Genomic DNA, 13990 nt, shown 5'->3' with positions numbered 1-13990 from the left:
TTTTAATTTTTGGAGAAAACTTCCTAGTGTTCTCCATTGCAGCTGCACCATTTTACATTCCCAGCAACAATGTACAGGGTTTTCTTTTCTCCACATCCTCACCAACAATTGTTATTTTCTGGTTTTGTTGTTGCTATAATGGCCATTCTAATAGGTGTGAGGTGATATTTCATGTGGTTTTGATCTGCATTTCATTGATGATTAGTGACATTAAGCATCTTTTCATGTACCTGTTGGACATTTTATGTCTTCTTTTGGCCATAGTGTTTTGTACCTTGAGTTTCCCATATATCACCGAACCATAAGCACTTCTCCATATCATTGAATATTCTTTACACTGCCCCTTACTTCACCCTGAAGGCAGGGACCTGAGCTTGAAGAGCCTCGAGGTCCTGCAAAGCTTCTGTCGGTGCCTGGTGTATAAGCAGGTCCACAGCCTGGCAGGAGTAGAGGTAGGAATAGATCCAAGAGAGGCCCTGGAGCACTAATGGCTAAGAGTGTAAACTTTGGCAGCAGATAACCTTAGGTTCAAGTCTAGATTTTGCCACTTCCAGGATGCCTGGTTTTGGGCTATCAATTCCTCTCTGAGCCCTGGCCTCCCCATCTGTAAAATGGGGATAATAATGGCCCTTTTGTGTAGCATCACTGAGCATGCCAGGACTCACTGAGCATGCCAGGACTCAAGACACGGGAATTTCCCCATGAACATCAGCTATTATTATTATGGGAATGTCAGAAGGCTTGAGCAAGTTCCTTCCCCTCTCTTTGGCCTCAATTTCCTCATCTGTAACATGGGAAGACTTTACTGGATGTCCCCTTTCAGTTCCGATTGTCTTGAGGTCTTTATGAGTGGAGGTGGAAGGAGGGTGGATTTTAGCCAGGGGAGGAGCTGGGCATTCCTCCTGGGACTTCCTCGTCTTTGTGGGCCTCAGCCTTTTTCTCCAGCAGATCCCCCTCTCCTGGGGATGAGACCCAGACAGGCTTTCACATGGCCCTGGCTTGGTCGGGTCTCTGGAGGGAGTAGGACTAGGCTGGGCTTCACCGCTACAATAAGCCGTTTTGTGGGCCTGGGTTGCATCCGTTAACACACTGGAGAATGTAAGCATTTGATTTTGGTGCCTTTTGGGAGAGTCACAGGGAGGGGGAGGCTTGTCCCCTGGCAGCTGGGATTGGGCAAAACTGGGTTCACCTTATTCTGGCTCAGAAGCAGCTACTAAATTTGGCTTTATAAAGACAGAGACAGCCTCTAATATGAGGTTTCTGCCAGTCCTCAAGACTGGCCTTCTTCTTGCCACAGAAGAGACCCAACCGTGGGAGGGCTTCCTAAAAATATTGAATCCATTTCTTCACATTGTACAGATGGAGACACTGAGGCCAAGAGAAGAGAAAGGATTGATCTGTAGTGCTTATCCCTTCCATGTTACTAGGTAGGGTGTGAAGATCAGTTCTGTTCTAGCTTCTCTGGAGATTATGGATTCATGGAATATAGGTTAGATAAGCAGGTGAACTTCCCAGCAAAGCACTAAGCTCATATAATTTTACTGTGTCAGACCAGAAAGGAATCAAGAGAGGTTGGAAAATGATTTTTAGCCACATAAACTGCACAACTTGTGGCCTCAGTATGAAACCTAACCCCTACACCCTCCTCCAGTAGCACCAGAAAACACACCTGCAAAGAACCCTGAAGCTCAGCTCCCAAAGAGGGAGTGGCTGGCTCGAAACCCAATGAGGAGGCATGGATTTGCCTATTTGGTGTCCCTTCCAGGACACACCTTGCCCTTCAGTTAGTCATCTTCAGCCTGCTCTCTGGGGACTCCAGCTTACGGTTTCTTTGCATCTCTACTCAATCCCTGCATATGTCACATCAGGGGCTCAGCTCTGTGTTGGCTGCCTGAGTCTGTGGGTACCAAGGAATACCAGACCAGGGAGGGGGGTACCAGAGCAGTCAGAAGAGCCACAGTCCAGGGCCCTGACAGCTGTGGTTATCTGACTCCTAACCTTCCCCAGTAGCAGTGACCTGGGGCCTTTCCTAGGCAGCCTTTATGTGCCCAGGAGTTTCCCAGAGGACTGTGCCCATAGTCCTTAGGCCACAAGATGCACTGGAAGGGGAAGGTTTGTCCATCCAGCCCTAACCTCTGTGGTCCACAGCCCCTTCTGAAGTCCAAGCAGGTGGCAGTGGGAACTGCTGCCATTGAAAGCCAAGGTTAAAAAAAAAAAAAATCCAAGACTGTGGATTGGGGTCACAGGCCAGTCAGTATGCTTTTTATCCCTCACTCAACTTCGTTCTGCTCCCATTTTTTGATAATTCTTACTTGGAGGCCAAGAGTAGTTGGCCCCTCTGTCTGCATGATATCAGAGGAGAAAGAGATTAGGTTCATGCATTGAGCATTCATTATGTGCTAGGCATTAGGTGAGGTGCTTCTCTTATATGATTTGATTTACTCCCCAACTGACTCTATGAGGCAAGCATGATCATCCTCATTTTACAGCAGAACTAATCAAAGCCAAGAGAGGATATGCTACTCCATTAAAGCTATACAGCAAATAAGAATCTGGGCTGTCTTCACCCCAGAGCCGGTGGTTTTCCCATTGCTCCTATGAGCCTCTCACAGAGACTTAGAAAGCTGCTGGACATTGGGGTAAGGCTGGGAAAGGAGAGGGCTGAGGTTGGGTACCCTTGTCTGGGGCCCCTAGTGAACTGGGCTCCCTTTGAGCCCTTCCTCTCCCTTCTCCCTTTCAGCTCTCAGACCTGGCAAGCAGCATGGAGGACAGGGGGTTGGGAGGGGCCGAATGGGGCTGGGGGACAGGAGAAATAGGGCTGGAGGATGCAAAGAGCTGTCTCCAGCCCCAGGAACTCCCTGATTTGCCCCCTGCCAGAGGGGTGGCTTCAGAGAGACCTTCTGGGAATAGAAAGAAATCCATTAGCGGATGTGCAAGTTCCAAATTGATGAGCGATTTATACTCTGAGCTCAAACAGCAGGTGGCTTAGGTTTATTATTTGACTTAGCCCTAAGGCCACTCAGTTCCACCCCTCCCTTCTTCTTTCCTTTCTTCTTTCCATCATCAGGAATGGCTCCTCAGTCTGACTTGTCCTAGGCCCTTTCCTTAATCCCCACAGAATAGGCCAGTTCCCAGGAGCGTATGTGCTGGAGACAGTAGTGATGGGGACTGACTGATGGCAAGGTGCTGGAATTTCCTCCTGGATGCCACGAGGTTTCAAATCTAAGCTTTGAACATTCAGGGACCAAAAAGAGGACTTAATTTCCATTTTGGGGCAGAACAGGAGGAGAGAGAGTGGGGTACTACAACAGGAAAGATGGAGGCTAGATATCAAGAGGAACTTCCAGAGTGCTCAAACTTTGATTCCTGGGCTGGGATAAATGCACTGCTTGGCTGTGGAAAAGGCACTGGGATGGAAATGACACAGGCTGGGCCTGTAACCAATGGGAACTTCCCCACAGAAGATGCCACTTAAAAGTGTTATTAAACCCTCAGGACTTTTAAAGCAGAGAACAAGGTGACTGTGAACACCCTTTAAAGCTATATTGAAGTTCCCAAGGTAGCTCTGTGTCTTTTTCACTCCCCTCTGCCTTGGGATGCAGACATGTGGCTCCCCCCACACACACACACATACACACACACACTGTGTATATGGTCGTGGCCGCCATCCCCTTCTCTATCCTTCAGCTTAGTGTCCCCCCCCTCCCGTTATGGGCTCTGAGCCCAGGGACCAGCATTGATTTCTGAGCTTCTCTGTAGTGAAAACAGAGGGTGGGCCTGGGTCTTTCTGTTTCAGCTGGGTTCTAGACCATGGGTGGCGTCTCCAGAGAAAGAAGCAGTGGTGGCCTTGAGTTCCCACCTCTAATCAGCAGCCTTAGTGCTGAACTGGGAACATTCTTAGGTGCCATTAGCTCCAGATTAGTAGATAGAAAATGAGGTGAATGGACTCGCCTCTATCCTGGGAGCCCCTCAACCCCCAATGCTGTGCTCTGAGCTTATGGATACAGGTGGAAAAGTCACTCAGCCAGCCCATGCCCAACTCTAAATGTTACTTCCTTAATCCCTTGGACTTCCAGGACAGGGCAGGAGACTGCAGAGTCTGCCTGGATTGCTGCTTCTGTGGGGTTCCACATTCATGAAGTTCTTCCTCATGTGTAACCTTAAGCCTTCCTGCTGTAACTAATTTTTTTCTGATTTTGTCCAGGGAATCATGAGGCTAAACTTTCTTGTTTGAGATCACACTGCTAGTGGAACTTAAAAGACTGGGAAGCACAGGCTGGACCAGGAAGCCTAATGGGGCTCTGAGTCTGCTAGGGTGGGAGCTGAGGGGCTGACCCCTTCTTCCTGGTGGCTCTTGAGGTTTCTGCTCCAGTCCCATGAAAGAGGCATCATGGGGCAGTAGGAAAGGGCTCAGTGCAGCTACTTCTTAGCTGTGCAACCTTGAATAGAGCCAATCCTAGAGTTCTGGTCATTGCTTCCTGGTTCAGGGTCCTGTTACTCACAGTGTCTCTTGGTACCATTAGTCCTGCCTGTTAGTCAGTTATTCCACCAAGTGCTGTGTGCCCATCCCAGGGTGAGGCACTGCTGGGGGTGGGGGTGGTACTGACAGGAATGTGACCAAAGTGACCAGGCCCTACTCTTCAGAGACTCCCAACCCAGCAGCCCTTCCAGGCCTCACCTCCTCTTTGATAAACAACCTGGGCTGGGGGTACCTCCAACCCAGCTGAACTGAGTAATTAAAATCTCTTTTCTTCCCCTGACAGATGACCTCCAAGGTCCTTCCAGCCTTATGATTCTGATTCTAGCTGAGGGTATCCAATTAACCCTTGTCATGCTTGGCTAGGCTTTGTGAGCTGTGGAGTGGGAAGCGGTGGGGATGCACACACCAGGATGCTCCACCCCATTCCTCTCCTCCCCCTTCATCCCCATCCCTGCCCTCTCCATGCCAGGGTGGTGCTTATGAAGCCTGGGACCTGGAGTCAGAGTGTCTGAATAAGGACAGGGTTACTGGTAGATGTGGTTCTAGGGGGCTGCCTCTCTCTAGCCTGGGCCTGAGGGCCAATGGTAGGTAGATCATCTATGGCTTTGCATGGTATATGCCTGGCTCTTGGTCCAGGCCCAGGTAGAATGTGTTCCCAAAGGAAGGCCTTAAAGGGCTTGGCTGAGGTAGGAAGAAGTAGGGAATTTGGAAACAAGATCACTGGCTAGTAAACAGGCCATGTAGAGGCTTAGAATCTTAGGCGACGTCTCCTCCACCTAATGCCAAGGCAAGGCAAGGCAATCTCTTCCTGGTGGTACACTCTGCCCATTCTCCAAGGGCATGAGATTTGGGTGAGGTTTGGACTCCACTCAGGATGGTGGTGGAGCCATAGATGTAGCGTTTGTCAGAGCTGATGTGGGCCTTAGAGACTGCCATAAACAGGCACCTTATGGGCCACTTAAGACCCTCAAAGTATTTTCTTTGGCTCACATAGTGCCTACATTAAAAAGGAATTAGCTGCCATCATTTAAAATTCAGGAGATTTTTACATAGAAATCCAGATTTATAACTTCTAAAAAATCCAAAGAGCTAGTAACAGCAGGTTCCACCTTTTCACAAGGCAACACTGGAGCTGAGTGGTGGCTGTCCCCTCAGCCAGGGCTCATATTCTGCTTCTCTACGTCCCCATCTACTTAACTTTGTCCTTCCTGGGGCAAATGGGAAAATCGAGGTCCACAAAGAAAGGATGTCACTTGCCGAAGGTCATCTAGCCAGACTGAGGTACTGGGCCAAGATTAGGACCCAGGCTTCCTGCCTGTTGGCCAGCCCCAAGCCCTTTCCCCTACACCTTTCTCCACAGAGCTCTGCAAGGCCCTTCTGCTGCTGCTGTCTCCTCTATCCCCAATGCCTGGTCGCTGCAGTGGCCAGGCTTTGTCTGGTAGCCTTCCTGCACAGCCCCTTCAACTGCCCAGGCCCCAGCCGGGGCCCAGGCTCCCTTCGGGTGAGAGCAGAGGCGCTGTGGAGCCTCCGCAACCTGGCCCCATCTTCCGCAGCTCTGAACAAGAATCTCATTAAGTGCAGGAGGCGGCAGCCGCTGGGCCTGGGGCTGCCTGACCACAGAGCTGGCTTCCTTCTACAAACAGCCAGCCAGGGCTGGGCCTGCCATGCTGTGCATGGAGTGGGCACTGAAGCCTCCTGTCCAGACCTTGAGGGCTGCTCTTGCTTCCTTCCCCGCCCGCCCCGCTGACCATCCCTGTTCCTGTCTCCCCACTGCTCTTCCTGCATCCATCCCTTTACTTTTCTCTTTCTTCTGCTACTTTGTCTTTTTCCTCTCAACCTGGCTGTTTGTCTCTTTCTATCTTGTTTTTATCATCATCTCTCTCTCAGCCCTCCATTTTTTTTCAGGTCTAGTTTCCCATCTCAGCCCCAGAGTCCTGCCTGCTTCCCTCTGTCTACATCTTGCACCATCACCATCTTGCTGCTCCAGAGGGACCCCCTCTTAGTGTCTGTCTCTCACCTTCCATCTCTGAGCGCCACTCTCTCTTCTCAGTCTCTCCAGCTGCTCGCTCTCCCTCACTTGGGGCCTTTGAGTCACCATGTCTCTCCCTCACTCGGGCTCTGGCCTGCTCTGAGTCTGTGTTTCTGAGGCTGCCACAATACGCTTTTGGGGAGGTTTGCTGTACTGAATAAACATGGCCCCAACAGCAGGGCTTGAGGAATTCTGCTGACTGCGCTTTCCTTGGGGATTGAGGAGGGGCAGTGTGAGCTTGCAGCCAGGAGCCCCAAGAAGATGGCAGTGCCTTTTCCATGGCAGTGTGCCTGCCTTCCAAGCCTCTTAGCAAGCTCAGAGTGTCTTCCCAGCTGGAAAAAAGGAACAGGTCTCAAGGGGTTGCTCACCCCAGGCCTAACCCACCCATTGACACCCTCTGTTGCACACACTATGCATACACATCCCTCCAGTATGCACTGCCCGAAGTCAAGTAAATGGAATTCAATGTTGTGTTTCTCCTGGCCTGGCCTGCTTAGGCTTCCAGGACAGGGGCTTTGGGGAGGCAAAACAACCTCAGGGGCTTTTGAAGAAAGGTAGTAGATGCTAGAACCCATTGGAGGTCATTGCAGCCATCCTTCTGCTCCCAGACAATATCCTGCCCTTTGTAATTAATTGGTTCTGTATTTAAAATCCCACTGTTTGTCAGAATGTTACTATATCAAACTGAAACCCTTCGTCCTGAGACTCAGTTGGAATATGGGTGTGCCAGTGATGTGTATGGTGTGTGGGGCATGCATGTGGTGGTATGGGTAGGGCTGGTACCCAGACAAAGTGGAAAGGGAACATTTATTGGGGGAGGGGGCGGTAACAAGAGCAGGGGATGAGATAGGATGCAGGGAGTTCAGAGGAGAGGTTGGTACAATAGTCCACGGAGGGACATTGGGGTCCAGTGGCAGAAATGCTGAAGGAGAGAAGACCCAATAGTGCAGGAATAGCTGTGGACACAAATGCTGAATAAAGGAATGTAGAAAGAGTTGTGACACTTTCAGACCGAGGAATGTAAGTGCTATGGAGTTATGTGGAGAAGCGAGAGGGTCTTCAGAGAAAGGCAACAGGGACTGCTTCCAGGAACAAGCACTAATCTAACACCTACTCTTAGGGTGACCAAGTCATTTTGGTTTGCTCAGGACTGTCCAGATTTTAGCACTGAAAGTCTCACATCCTGAGAAATCCCTCAGTCCCAGATAAACAAGGATGGTTGATTTCCTCATCTTCTACCAATCCACCCATTCACATATCAGGCAGTGTGCACAAGATGGCCCATGTCAACCCCTCACAACAACTCTGGGGCAGGCAGCTGTGGAGTATACTAGCCCCATTTTACAGGTGAGAAAATGGAAGCTAAGAAAATTGAAATAACTTGCTTTAACGTCCCACAGTGAGTGGCAGGTTTGAAACCAAGGTCTGTTGTTTCACTGCATTGAGTTGTCTTATCTTGGACTGAGAGACCTTCAGGGACAAACTTAGTACCCCCTCCATCCCCTACACACATCCCAACCTTAGAGGAAGTTCAAAGTCTTGGCATGAGGCAGTGTCATTTGGATCTACTGCCCCAGTCCACTGGACTGGGGCTGGGAATGAGGGTAGGTTAGAGGAAGGGGAGCTTGGTCCCTTTCAGCCCTTGGCTGACCAGGCTTCACCATGGACTGCCACCTGTTGATTTTTTGGCTTTGCTCCCAGCTGAGGACAGGACCAGCTGCTGGGGGGTGGGGTGGAGGTGGAAGCTGGGAGGAATGTTGGGAGGGGTGTCTCCAGAGCTTTGCTGGGTTCCTGGGCTCCAGGTGGTGGGTCGGGGGAAGACTGGCGCAACATCTGAGAGCAGGCTGGGCCCCAGGAGTCCTGCACTGTTGGTCAGTGCCTCTGATGTGCTGGGGTGTGAGGAAGCAACCACAGAACAAACAAACAAAGCCTATGAGGACAGGAAGCAATTATGGACCACCCGGCCTAGGCTGGTCAGAGTAGAAGGAGGGCCCGCTGAGGCAGGGAAAGCTAGTTGTGGCCTGGGGCAAGTCTAGGGAAGTGGGATGAAGAGGTTCTAGACTGCTGGGATTCCGGGGAGGCCATAGTAGGTGTCTCCCTGCCTTTAAGGGACATCTTTCCCTTTAGAAATAACTTCACAAAAGGGACTACCTTGGTGGGCATGGGGTCCTTGGTTTCTGGTCCAGCTTCACCACTCATATGCTTTTGTTTGAGGCCTGTCCCTTTCACTCATTGACCCTTGCTTGTCTCATCTTTATAATGAGATAGTTGTAATAAATGATCTTCAACAGCCTCTCCAGTTTTGCTACTCCATAATGCTCTAAAATTTCTGAGAGCTAAGAATTCCTTAGCTAACAAGGATTTATTGAGTGCCAGCTGTAAGCAAAAGCTGGGGCTAACTGGTGGGGTTGGATAAAGCAATTTGGAAGTTTAAGACCTGGGTTCTGTCCTTAATGAATGATATTATCTTAAAAAATAATAAGTATTGAATATCTTTACATAGGCTGGGAAGTGTATTGAAATGATCTCATTGAATTTTCTCCCAAGTCCTGTGAACTAGGTACTATCATTTTTCCCATGTTACAGATGAGGAAACTGAGACTAAGGAAATTTAAGCAACTTGCTTAAGATTGTATATCCAGACTTTCATCTGGAGCCATCCTACTGCAAAGCCAGTGCTCAAAACTCCATTCTAAATTCCTTTATTGTAGATGATAAACCAGTAACTGCCCTCATTCTTTACAAGGTGCTCTTCTATTCATTAGCTCATTTCAGCTTTGCAACAGCCCTGTGGGCCTGGGGATATTATGCCCACCTTACAGATGAGTGGATTGAGGCTCCGAGATGGGAAGAGCTTGCTGCTCTCCTTCCGATGCCTGATGTGTGCTGGTTTGCAGCTAAACTCCCCTGTCCTCCCACTCTGGGTCCAAGAGAAAACCAGCAGCACTCCTGCAGTATCTGGGAAGTGTCTCATTTTGTCACTCCCTAGGGGGCCCATGGATTGGTAGGCAGCATTTTGTCCTTTGCTCCTGCCTGGATGTCTGCACTTTCCTCTTTTCTTCCTTTCCCAAGTTCTATAGAACACCTAAGACTCTCCAGGTGTTGTGCTAAGGGATTCTGCACAATATTCCCTTAATCTCACAGTTACTCGATGAAGTCATTTGAACCTTTATTTTTAGATGAGAAAACTGAGGCCCAGGCACTTCCAGAGACTCCCTGGGCATTCTGGCCTGCCTTCCTCCCAGGACCCAGTGCAGAGGCTATAGGGGCCTTGGGGGCCTGTGCTTAAGTTTTATCCCCTTCCCAGGACCCCTTCAGTGAACTGCTTAACCTGGGTCAGATCTTCCTCTTAGCTCCTGGAAATGAGGCCATGTTCAGTCTCTCACAGCAACCTTCTTCCCTCCTTCCATGTCAGCTCTGTTTTCTGACTAGCATGGAGCCTCAAGGCTAAGGGCATTTGGGTGTGGGGGGGGGGGGAGGGCTCAAACCACAAGTGCTCTTGTGCTGCTGGAGCCCTAGCTCATAATTACTATCAGAAGCTCTATTACCCAAACTACCCCATTTAAGCTTCACTGTAATCCAGTGAGGTAGATCCTGGTATTATCATCATCATTGCATTTTTCAGATAAAGAAATTGAGGCACAGGATGTTGAATGGATTGCCCACAGTCATCAGCTGGTAAGTGGTGGAACCAGGATTCACACCCAAGCCAGCTGGTGCAGAACCCCTGTGCTGATCCAAAACATGAAGGCCCTTAATTGTCATCCCTAAGGATCATGGCCTTGACCCTGAGGCAAGAGGAAGTGACTGAGAAGCTTAGCCTAGGAGGTACATAATCTGCTTTGCCTATGAGAACAATTTGGCAGCAGTGAGGAGGGAACTTGGAGGGGCGGATGAGAGGCAGGGACACAAGTGAGAAGACTAGGGTAGCTGGAATCTTAGGGACAGATGATGGCAGCCTGACTTAGTGCAGTGACAGTGGCCGTGAACAGAAAGGGGGCAGAAATGGGGATGTTTGAGATTGAAGGCAGAGCCACTGCTCTGCCAAAGGACAAGCAGGGCCTGGAGTTCTTCTTTTGCTCCTCTTACCAAGCCGTGTGCCCTGTGAGCATCTGCCCTCAGGAAGGTGTACCTTACCCTGGCCAGGTGGCTCAGTTGGCTGGAGCGTTGTCCCATACACCAAAATGTTACAGGTTCAATCCCCAGTCAGGGCACATACAAGAGGCAACTGATTGATGTTTCTCACATCGATGTCTATCTCTCTCTATCTCTCTCTCCCTAAAATTGAATAAAAACATATTCTAGGTAAGGATGAAAAAAAAAGAAGGTGAAACCTTTTCTAAATAAGGGCAATAGGGGGAAATGCAAGGTGTGTTTGTGTGTGAGAGACTGAGAGAGAGGAGAGTAAGTCTAGAGATAGACAGCAAACTGTTAACAGTGGCTTTGCTGGGGAAAGAGAAAGATGAGAACTTAATTTTGCCATATACACTTAGGCATTGTGTGCACTTTTTCACAATGAATATGTTTAGTTTTAAAAAATAATAGAAGTATTTTAAAAAGGAATGAAACCTTAATGCTCAAGCTTGATGTGTCTATCAACTGAGGTAATAAACAGCACTTTGCAAATTGAAGGGTTGGGATAATTGGTTAGTGGTCTTCCCACCCCTTTTGTGAAAAAGACAAAAAGCAAAGTGTCCCAGGGTGCATCATTTCCAGGCACAGAACCCTAGCTGGGTGAACCCTAGGAAGTAGGTGGTCAAATTCAGCTGCACTGGGCCCCTCAATGTTACCCTGATCTCATCAAACCCCTGGGGCCAGGAGGAGTTTGCACAAAAGAGAACGTTAGTGGTAGGCCTTTGCTGGGGCCCTGGTTTCAGTGACAAATTGAGTGGGATAATAAGTTAATTAAAGCTGTTCCGTATGTGAGGCATCCCAGTGCACAGGCAAGAGGCAAAAGCAAAGTATACCTGGGTACCTGGGTACCTGGGTACCTGGACTCCTGAGGAACCTTAGGCCAGTCCCTCCACCTCTCTGGGCCTCAGTTTCCCCAGCCATACAATAAGGAGACTGGCAGACCTGGTCTCTTAGGGCTGTGCCATCACTAATGTTCCAGGAGTCTCTAATTAAAATGGTCCCCTGTGTATTAATCTTCTTGTCAAGTTTTAATTAATGGCTGATGAAGCCAGAGCAGGCACCAGCTGCCACCACCCCCCCTGCTGGGAGACAGGAGACACCCACAGGGTTCTTGACCTAATAATCACTGCTAAGTGGCTTCTATGCCCGTCTCTCTACCTCAGGCCTCCTCTCATAGCCCAATACTTTTCCCACTATACTACACAACCTAGGGTTTGAGGGCTGGTGTGTGTGTGTGCGTGTGTGTGTGTGTGTGTGTGTGTGTGTGTTTATTTGATGGTGGTAAAGGGCCTAGCCTTCATCTCAGCTCTGCTACTAACTAGCTCTGTGATCTTGGTTTGTAACTTAACCTTTCACTTCTTTAGTTTCCCCCTCCATTAAATGGACATAGCATTTGGCAGCAAGTAACAGAAAAAAAAAAAAAAAAACACAACACACAAAAAAAAACCATACTCAAAATACCTTATAAAATAAGCACAGATATTATTCTGCAGACAAAGTCCTAAAGAAGAGTGCTTCAATGGTTGGTTCATTCAGCATCAAGCACTCTAGTTCTTTCCATTTTTCTACTCTACCATTCTCAGCTCTTGGCTTTTGTCCTTAGGTCAGCCCGTCATGGTCATCAGGTGGCTATAGCAGCTTCAAGTATCACACTTTAATTCAGCAAAATCCAGACTGGAAGAAGTAACAATCTTGCCTTATGCCCTTATGTCCCCTTTAAAAAACAAGGCAGCCTTCCCCAGAATCTCTTAGCAGCTTTCTGATTGGCTAGAAGTGTGTCACATGCCCAAGCTGAACCCAACCACATGGCAAAGAGGTTGGATATATCATGACTGGCTTAAATGAGTATTCTCATACCTGGCTATACATGAGAATTTCCTGGGGAGCCTTTTTTTTTTCTTCTTAATTTTATTTTTGTTTAAAATATTACAGATGTCCCTTTTTCTCCCCAATGACCCATTCCACCCTGACCCATCCCCCTGCCCAGTACCTCTCCTCATCTTTGTCCTTGTCCTTGGGTTGTGCATCTATGCAGATAAATTCTTCAGTTACTCTCTCCCCCTCCACCCACCCACCATGTCATTGAATCTATTCTGTTCATCAGTTTATTAAGTTCTTTAGATTCCACATATAAGCGAGATCATGTGATGTTTGTCTTTCTCTGCCTGGCTTATTTCACTTAGCATAATATTCTCCAGGTCCATCCATACTGTCCCAAAGGGTACAAGATCCTTCTTCTTTACAGCGGCATAGTATTCCATGGTGTATATGTTCCTGGGGTGCTTTTAAAAAATACTAGTGCCAAGACTATACTCCCAGATCAATTTAATCTCTGCAGATGGAGCCTGATTGCCAGTATTTTTTAAAAGTTCAAGTGAGTCAGATATGCTTAGACCAACCAAGATTCAACCCCTGTAGCCCAGCCTCCCATGTGCTGGCTCTGACAGAAAAGGGGGAGTGGTGGTGATTTGCTATTAGCTACCCAATATCCAGACATACCCTTTGTCTCCTATTGGCACCAGGAGAGGGGTTTAAACCCATACAAACATGTGTCCTCCAGAAGTTGCCTTCCAGGAAGTGCCCCACCTTTAGAATGTAAGGCTACCCTAAAGCAGTTGCTTTCAAACCTGACTACATGTCAGATTCTCCTGAGGTGAGGTGCTTGTTAAAAAATATAGATTTCTGGGCCTACCTAATGGCTATGGAATCAGAATTGTGAAGAATAGAGCCCAAGAAGTCAGACTTTTACAGGTGGGAGAACACACAAAAACATACATTTGCTAATTCTTCCGGTGATTCTTTGGCACTTACCCATAGAGTAGTGTTTGGGGATGACTGCTCTACATATGTCCCTGGGCCTCTATTGGTGCCTGAAAGTCTGCCATTTAGGGCCACTGTTCTAATCATCCCTAGTCCTGCCTCTCCCCCAATTAATACATACTACATGATGAGTTGTTAAGGAGAGGTAGCTGGAAAGTCACTGAGAGTTTCTTGGCTTCATTTTCATTTTTTTTTTAACATGAAGGGTAATCATGCTTATCCCACTGTCATTGCAAAGGGCTCAGGACACAACACAAAATAGTGGGTCAACCTGTACACACTGAAGGGATAGTGTGGGCTTGGAGACTAGAGGTGTGTTCTACCCTGTCACTGAGTCACCATGGCCTGGCCCTTTCTACTCTCCAAACCCCCAAACCTCCATTTTATAGTTCGTGAAATGTGAAGAAGTACATACATGGATAGAGTTGGATTTTTTGTGTTTTTTCCACAACATCCTTAATGACAACAAGAAGAACCTCTTCTGCAGAAAGAATGTAGTAGTATAACATGTTGCCTTGCCCAGTCCT

General features: G+C 48.3%; 1 protein-coding gene across 1 annotated transcript in view; it reads left to right on the top strand.

Moving 5' to 3' along the window:
* EFNB1 (ephrin B1) overlaps positions 1-13990 on the top strand; it is an 88559-nt gene that overhangs the window by 74125 nt on the left and 444 nt on the right. The gene's annotated exons all lie outside the window — the stretch shown is intronic.

This window comes from Miniopterus schreibersii (genome assembly GCF_964146895.1).
Source record: "Miniopterus schreibersii genome assembly, chromosome: X".
Classification (NCBI taxonomy): domain Eukaryota; kingdom Metazoa; phylum Chordata; class Mammalia; order Chiroptera; family Miniopteridae; genus Miniopterus; species Miniopterus schreibersii.
Note: the sequence above shows the minus strand (reverse complement) of the source record. Positions and strands in the feature narration are given on the sequence as shown.